Raw genomic sequence first — 7,306 nt, 5'->3', positions numbered from 1 at the left:
ACAGGGAATAGTACACAATGTGTACTATTATAGTACATAAGTGTGTTGACTCAGTTTTCTCAAATTCAAAAACTCCTAAACCCTAAAACACACTGCCTAATGCCTTAAGATATATAAATGTATACAGAACCTTGTTAATTAAAATTAAACAGGTTATATTATAAACCAATCATGTGTTGTATAATAGCTGAAATCTCAACTTACAGCTTGTAAAACACAATTTTTTGTGAGTTCTATGTTTGATCCTTTTAAATGTAAAATAAATATCATGTTTATGTTTGTATAACATATGCTCCTCCTCTATTAAAAGTATCCCAGCATCTCAGATGTAGTGAGACAAGGCTAAGAAAAGCAAAGCACAGAGATGGTCAGAGGAGGAAGAGTAAAGAGAACAATTTATTTCCACTTGAAGGTAAATATTAATAATACAAATAACATTTTCATTACAGGAATGTCAGACCATAGAACTTAGTTTTGATGTAAAATATTTGTGATTTAACAAGTTACTTAAAATGATCTGCTAATTTTCTCAGTTGATCATTCATATAAATGTGACCTAATATTTATCAACATCACTGAGATATTAACTAGTAATTAAATTTTAACTATATCCATAAATCAGCAATTTTGAAGTGTTGTACTCACACCTGAATTGCAGATATTCTAATTGGATGACAGCATCTGTAATAAATTTGCCCTCCTTTTTACTCATAAAATCAACATCAATAACACTGAAAACACTACAGATGTTTTTGTTGTGTGTTTCTGACAATATATCCATGTCTTTAGTACTACTGTGCAATAGGTTGATGTAAGAAAAATCAGGCTACCCTAAGAGAGATTTACTGAAAATTGCATTTCTTCATTTATGCTAACATCACCAAAAAATTTAAGTGAATTATTTATTTACATTATCGCTAACTATCTTTTCCTTTATTTAAGTGAAACAAAACATGCATACATGCTAAGTTCCTCATGAAAGTCCTTTTGAAACCTGGCAAGAAAAGCAAATAATTGGGATCCCTTAAGGATATAGATTCCGTTTCCAAGTTCTAGAAATTCTCTTTTAGATAGTGTGAGACATGACCTGGAAGCCAGTTACGTTTCAAAAAGCAACATTAAGAGATAACATCAGCTGGGCACAGTAACTCAAGTCTGTAATCATAGCACTTTGAGAGCCCAAAGTGTGCAGGTCACAAGGTCGGAAGATGGAGACCATCTTGACCAAACATGGTGAAAACCCAGCCTCTACAAAAGAATGAATATATACACACAGTCCAGCTTCTTTGGACGCCATGGCTGAGGAATCGCTTGAACACAGGAAGCAGAGTTTGAATTCAGTCGAAATACTGCCCCTGTACTCCAGCCTGGCCACTCCATCTAAAAAAAAGAAAAAAAAAAAAAAAAAAAAAAAAGAGAGAGAGAGAGAGGGAGAAAGATAACATCAATCAGACAGAATATCTATTCTTAAGGATTACTAGAAAATGAAACAAGTGCATAAAAAACCTGAGAATACATGAAATACATTAAAGTTGCACACATTTGCAATGCATTTTAATATGTGTATATGTATATGTATATGGAATATTGATTGTACTTTAGGACACTTTTCATTTTATAACTTGATAAAAATGTGCTCCTCATTTACTTTTTAAAAATAAAAACATCATTGATATAAAATTATGAAAATATCTTACCTGAACTGGCATACATTACAAACAACAAACTATATTTCTGTAAATCTAATCCCTATGCCCTGAATCTTTTCTTCTCTGGAGATTCAATACTCCTGTTAGTAACTGATCACTCTTGCTCAAGTTGTTATATTTCTGTGAAAAATAAGCATTCACTGGTGCAATAGAATCAAGATTATGAAACAGCTTCTACTTGTATAAAAAGAATTCTGTTCTCATAAACAGCAAACATCTCACAAAGAAAAATATTAAATACAATTCCTTTTTGAGAGAGAAAATAAAGAGCTGTGTTAGATGTTACTGTAGATTTTATACGCTGCTATAATTAAAACAACAACAACAACAACACTTCCACAACTTCAGGAGAATAATTTAAGCCATTTAGTTATGTATAATATCAGTAACTTTAATTCTATGTTACAGTTTTATTTTAATAAAATGCCATACATTTTGACACTAGAAAAGTAAATTTTAAAAACTATGAAGCCTAGAGAATTCCTTTAAAAAATGTGAATATTCAATACACAAAATAATTTAACCTTGTTTTTGAGAGTGCCAAGTAATCATTATTAATTACCATAAAATAATTTTTAAAAATCACAGGGTTATAATGCATGTCAGCCTACATTTGTGTATGGCAAATACATCAGATAGAGTCATACAGGTTCTCTGATTTGCATTTGCAGACAACAGAATTTACTTCTAGGTATATAACTGCTCCAAACACCAAAACAAAATTAGTAGCTGCTCACCTACCTGACTAGAAAGTGATAGAGCAGGTGCACCTTCATCCTGAACAAACTGTGCCACTTTAACTTCAAGCTCTCTTTTCAGCCTCACGAATTTCAAGGGAATCGCTTCTCTTCTGACTACCAATAAGAAGTACATTCCTTTGCCTTCAGGAGCACTAAGGTAGGGAATCTAGAAGCAGACATGGAGGATATGCCTGCAACTCCAGAAACAGAAACACAACTCTCTTTGTCAGATGACCACAACAAAAGAGAAAAAGAGAGAGTCCAAACCTCTGATAAACTCTTTGAGACTGAATTGGGAAAAACTCTTAGTCCGCTTACAGAGTGTGGCTCTGACTACACCTGGTCAGACACCCCTCTCAGTTTGATTCAAAGTAAACCTCTCTGTTGACTGTCAAGCCATCCTTCAGGTTTCTCTCCTCTTTTCATAATGCTTACATTTGATGCTGAAAACTGGAACCAGTGTTGGGAGCACAAGCTCCCTTTCTTCCCAGGAAGCTGTGGGTAATGGCAGTTTATCCTAAGGTAACTCCTGGATCCTGAGAGTCTCTGGCCACCTGCCCCATCTTTTTTTCTCTCATTTAACCCATCAAGAGAATGTTGTGAGAAGGACAACAGACCTGAAGGGAACTGGAAGGCTCAGGTCAGGGCTCTAAAACCCTCAAGCCTCAGGAATCCACCTCTGGCAACCAGTATTAGGTATTTCACTTCCTAACACTGGCTCCCTCTTCTCTCTCTCTCTCTCTCTCTCTCTCTCTCTCTCTCTCTCTCTCTCTCTCTCTGTGTGTCTCTGTCTCTCTCAATCTCTATCTCTCTCATTCTGTTGCTCTCTCTTCATCATGTAGCTCCATTCTGACAGTCCCTGTGCCAATTCCAACTGGAATATCCAATATACAACTTTAATTCAGCCATCTGGTAAGATCTACCTTTTCCTGGATATTTCCTGGAACTGGAGAATTTCCTGCCTGCTGTCCAGTTCCTCTAAGGACCAATGGGACTAAGCTAGAGGAAACACTGGGGATGAATAGGACTTTCTCAACCTAACTGTCTTCTTCCATAAAGAGGATTCCAAATTTCTATCTATCGTCTGGGGACATCTAGAACAAAACAGACATTTTTCAAAATATCTTTATAGCAAATCCAGCTTCCTTGAAGTGCTAATTGTTAAGTACATGAATTTGTAAATATATCATTCACTTGTACCCATGGGAAAGGTTTAGTGTTACTGTCATTTACAGGAAAAGCAAACAAAGAAACAAACAAAAACTTAACACGTTTTGCGTTGAAGTTAAAATGCCTAAAAGTTACATTATAACATGTAATTGAAAGTGCCAAACGTAAATTTTCATGCAAGGCATATAAAAAGAGTAGAAAGTTAAAAATTGTAAGTGGACATAAAAATGTACACTTTAATAAAAACTAAAAATTCATTTGGGCAGATAGTGACCTAGCTTGAAGAGTGTTTCATTTGTTTGTTTGTTTCTGTGTTTGTTTGTTTCCATGCCCCAGTGGCACCTGAAATGCCAGAAATCGGCACCGTTCACTCCCTTAAATGGGGGTGAAGCCAGGGAGCCAAGCAGTCTAGTTCAGTGAACGTCACGCCCAAGGAGCCCAGCAAGCTAAAATCCACTGCCTTGAAATTATCACTGCCAGCCAGTAGTCTGAAGTTAACCTGGGATGCTTGAGATTGGTGGGGACAGGGGTGTCCACCAACGCTGAGGCTTGAGTAGGTGGCTTTCCCTTCACAGTGTAAATAAAGTCACTAGGAAGTCACCACAGCTCATCAAAGCTGCTGTAGCCAGACTGCCTCCCTAGATTCCTCCTGCCTGGTCAGGGCATCTCTGAAAAATGGCAGCAGCCCCAGTTAGGGGCTTGTACATAGAACTCCCATCTCCCTGAATCAGAGCACCTTTGGCAAAGGGCAGCTAGAGGCACAGATTCAGCAGACGTAACCCTTCCTGCCTGTGGTTCTGAAGACAGCTGAAGATCTCCAACAGACTGCCTCATCAAGTGGGTCTATGAATCCCATGCTTCTTGACTGGGAGACTCCTCCCCCCAGGGATCGACAGACACCTCATACAGGAGTACCCTGGCTGGCACCTGGCAGGTGCTTCTGTGGGACGAAGCTTTCAGAGGAAAGAACAGGCAGCAATCTTTGCTTTTCTGTATCGTCTGATAGTGGTACTCAGACAAAAACTGTCAGAAGTGGACCCCCAACGTAGTCCAGCACACCTGCAACTGAGGGACCTGATTGATAGAAAGAAAACTAATAAGGAAAAGGCATAGTATCAACATCTACTAAAAGGATTTCCAGAAAACAAAACAAAACCGAATTAAAGGTCACCAACATCAAAGATCAAAGGTATGAAAAATGCACAAGGGACAAAAATAGTTGAAAATTCCAAAAACAAGAATACCTCTTTTCCTCCAAAAGACCACAAGTCCTCACCAGCAAGAAAACAAAATTGACTAGAGAATGAGTTTGAGGAATTGGCAGAAGTAGGCTTCAAAAGTTGGGTAATAACAAACTCTTCTGAGCTAAAAAAGAATGTTGTAACCCAATGCCAGGAACCTAAGAACTTCAAAAAAAGGTTAGGGAAATTGCCAACTGGAATAACGAGTTAAGAGAAAAACTTAAATATCATAATGTAGTTGAAAAACACACACTACAAAGACTGCATGAAGCATACACAATTATCAATAGCCAAATCAATTAAGTGGAAGAAAGGATATCAGTCACTGAAGGTCAACTTAATGAGATAAAGCATGAAGAAAAGGTTAGAGAAAATGGAGTTAATAGGAACAAAGAAAGTCTCCAAGGACTATGGGACGATGTGAAAAGATTAAACCTGCTTTCTTTGTTTGCTTGTTTGTTGGTTTGAGATGGAGTCTCACTGTGTAGCCCAAGCTGGAGTACAGGGGTGCGATCTCGGCTCACTGCAACCGCCTCTTCCCTGGGGCAAGGGATTCTCTTGCCTCAGCTTCCTGAGTAGCTGGGTTTACAATCACACACGACCACATCTGACTATTTTCTGTGTTTTTAGTAGAAACAGGGTTTCTGAATGTTTTTCATGTTTGTCTAGAACTCCTGATTTCTTGATCCAACCATCTTGGCCTCCCAAAGTGCCGGGATTACAGGCGTGAACCAACATGCACAGCAAAAAACTGGCTCTTCTTTTTGGCCCAAATACAACTATAAAGCTTCCTGCTCTCTCAACAGTAACTTCCATTACATTTGTCATCAACATTCTCCCTAAAGTATAAATCTTGCTGTATCAGAAACACGCAGTCTTTCATCTCTTACCCATCTCTAATCAATTGTACTTGACTTACTATGAGCAGAGAGGGGCTTATCATAGATTCACTGTTCATTACAAGAGCATTGATGTCACATTGAGGCTTAAGTGCCAACTTCACAGACAGCTGTGATGTGAGAAAGGAGAAGAGTGAGCCCTTTTTAGTTGTCTTAGAGAATAATAGTAGTATAGTAGCCCACACATAGCTATGTGTTCAGTAAATATCCAGTCTTATTACTTTTTCCCTAGGACTGTGTTTTAATTCAACTAAATGCGGATATTCATAGTCTCATACAGAAGAATAAGTAGGTAAAAAGGAATGTTATGCTACCTTTTTATTTTTCAGGGTTCTTGAAGTTCTTCAGATGAAGAGTGGCAGGAAACTCATCATTTTTAAAGGTAATTCTCTTTGGAGACGGTGGGGTTGGGAGGAGTTCGTTTATGAACAGACATGCAACTCATACGTTTGATACTCAGCTGTTCCATGCGATAGTTGGGGAATTTTTAACAAGATTTGAAAGGGATGGACATTTTGCTACCATGAAGGTTTGTGACATGGCAGGTCAGGAGAGATTCCAAGACTGAGGATGTTATTTTACAGAGGTTCTGACAGTCGTCTGTTTACTTGTAGTATCAATGATTCACAAAGCTTCCAGAACTTAAGTAACTGGAAGAAAGAGTTCATCTATTACGCAGATGTGGAAGAACCCGAGAGCTTTCCTTTTGTGATTCTGGTTTCTAAGACTGGCATTAGCGAATTGCAGGTGTTTATAGAAGAAGTGAAGCTTATGCAGGGAGAACGGCGACTATCCTTACATTGTAACAAGTGCAAAAGATGCCACAAATGCGGCCATAGCCTTTGAGGAAGGGGTTCAAAAATTCTTGCATCTGAGGATATGTCAGATCACTTGATGCACAAAGGCATGGTCAACCTTCAGCGAAAGCCTAAGCCTAGCTCATCTTGCTCTTGAGTTTTAGAGATAAGGCAGATGCATTCTAACCAACTCACACATGTACACATAATCACGGACACGGAGAAGAGAATTATTGTTTGTAGCAGTGTGTTACTTACTAATAAAATTCGATGAGTGTGTATTGCTGTGTCATTAGTTGGTGGGAGAAGGGACACATCCACTCATAGAGGAATACATTTTCTCAGTAAAATCACCCTACATTTATAAATTGTAATGGTTGTCTAAAAATGGTTCTGTGATTTACATATGTAAATTAGAAATTTTATACATGAGATGGCCAACACTTTCATTATAATTAAAATGAGACTACTGTAGAATTTATACTTGAATTTTTTTCCTGGAAAAAATGGGAAACTAATTTTTATATGTACAGATTTTTATGCAATTATCATCGTATTCTTCATGAAATAAAATGATTTCCTAAAGCTACAATATTAGATGGGAAAGATTGGAATCTTATGTATTTGCAATGCATTCTTATTTACTTTACTTCTTTATTCTTTTCAACATGGCTTAACCTTTTTCTTAGTTTTCATTCTACCTATCATTAGATTTACTCTAGTAACTACTCATCATTCTTTTGCCATTAA

At 37.5% G+C, this 7,306-nt stretch overlaps 1 pseudogene; it reads left to right on the top strand.

Moving 5' to 3' along the window:
* LOC115895670 overlaps positions 1-6,713 on the top strand; it is a 9,529-nt pseudogene extending 2,816 nt beyond the window's left edge.
* The last annotated feature ends 593 nt before the right edge of the window (positions 6,714-7,306 follow it).

The sequence above is a fragment of the Rhinopithecus roxellana genome, chromosome 22 (genome assembly GCF_007565055.1).
Source record: "Rhinopithecus roxellana isolate Shanxi Qingling chromosome 22, ASM756505v1, whole genome shotgun sequence".
Classification (NCBI taxonomy): Eukaryota; Metazoa; Chordata; class Mammalia; order Primates; family Cercopithecidae; genus Rhinopithecus; species Rhinopithecus roxellana.
Note: the sequence above shows the minus strand (reverse complement) of the source record. Positions and strands in the feature narration are given on the sequence as shown.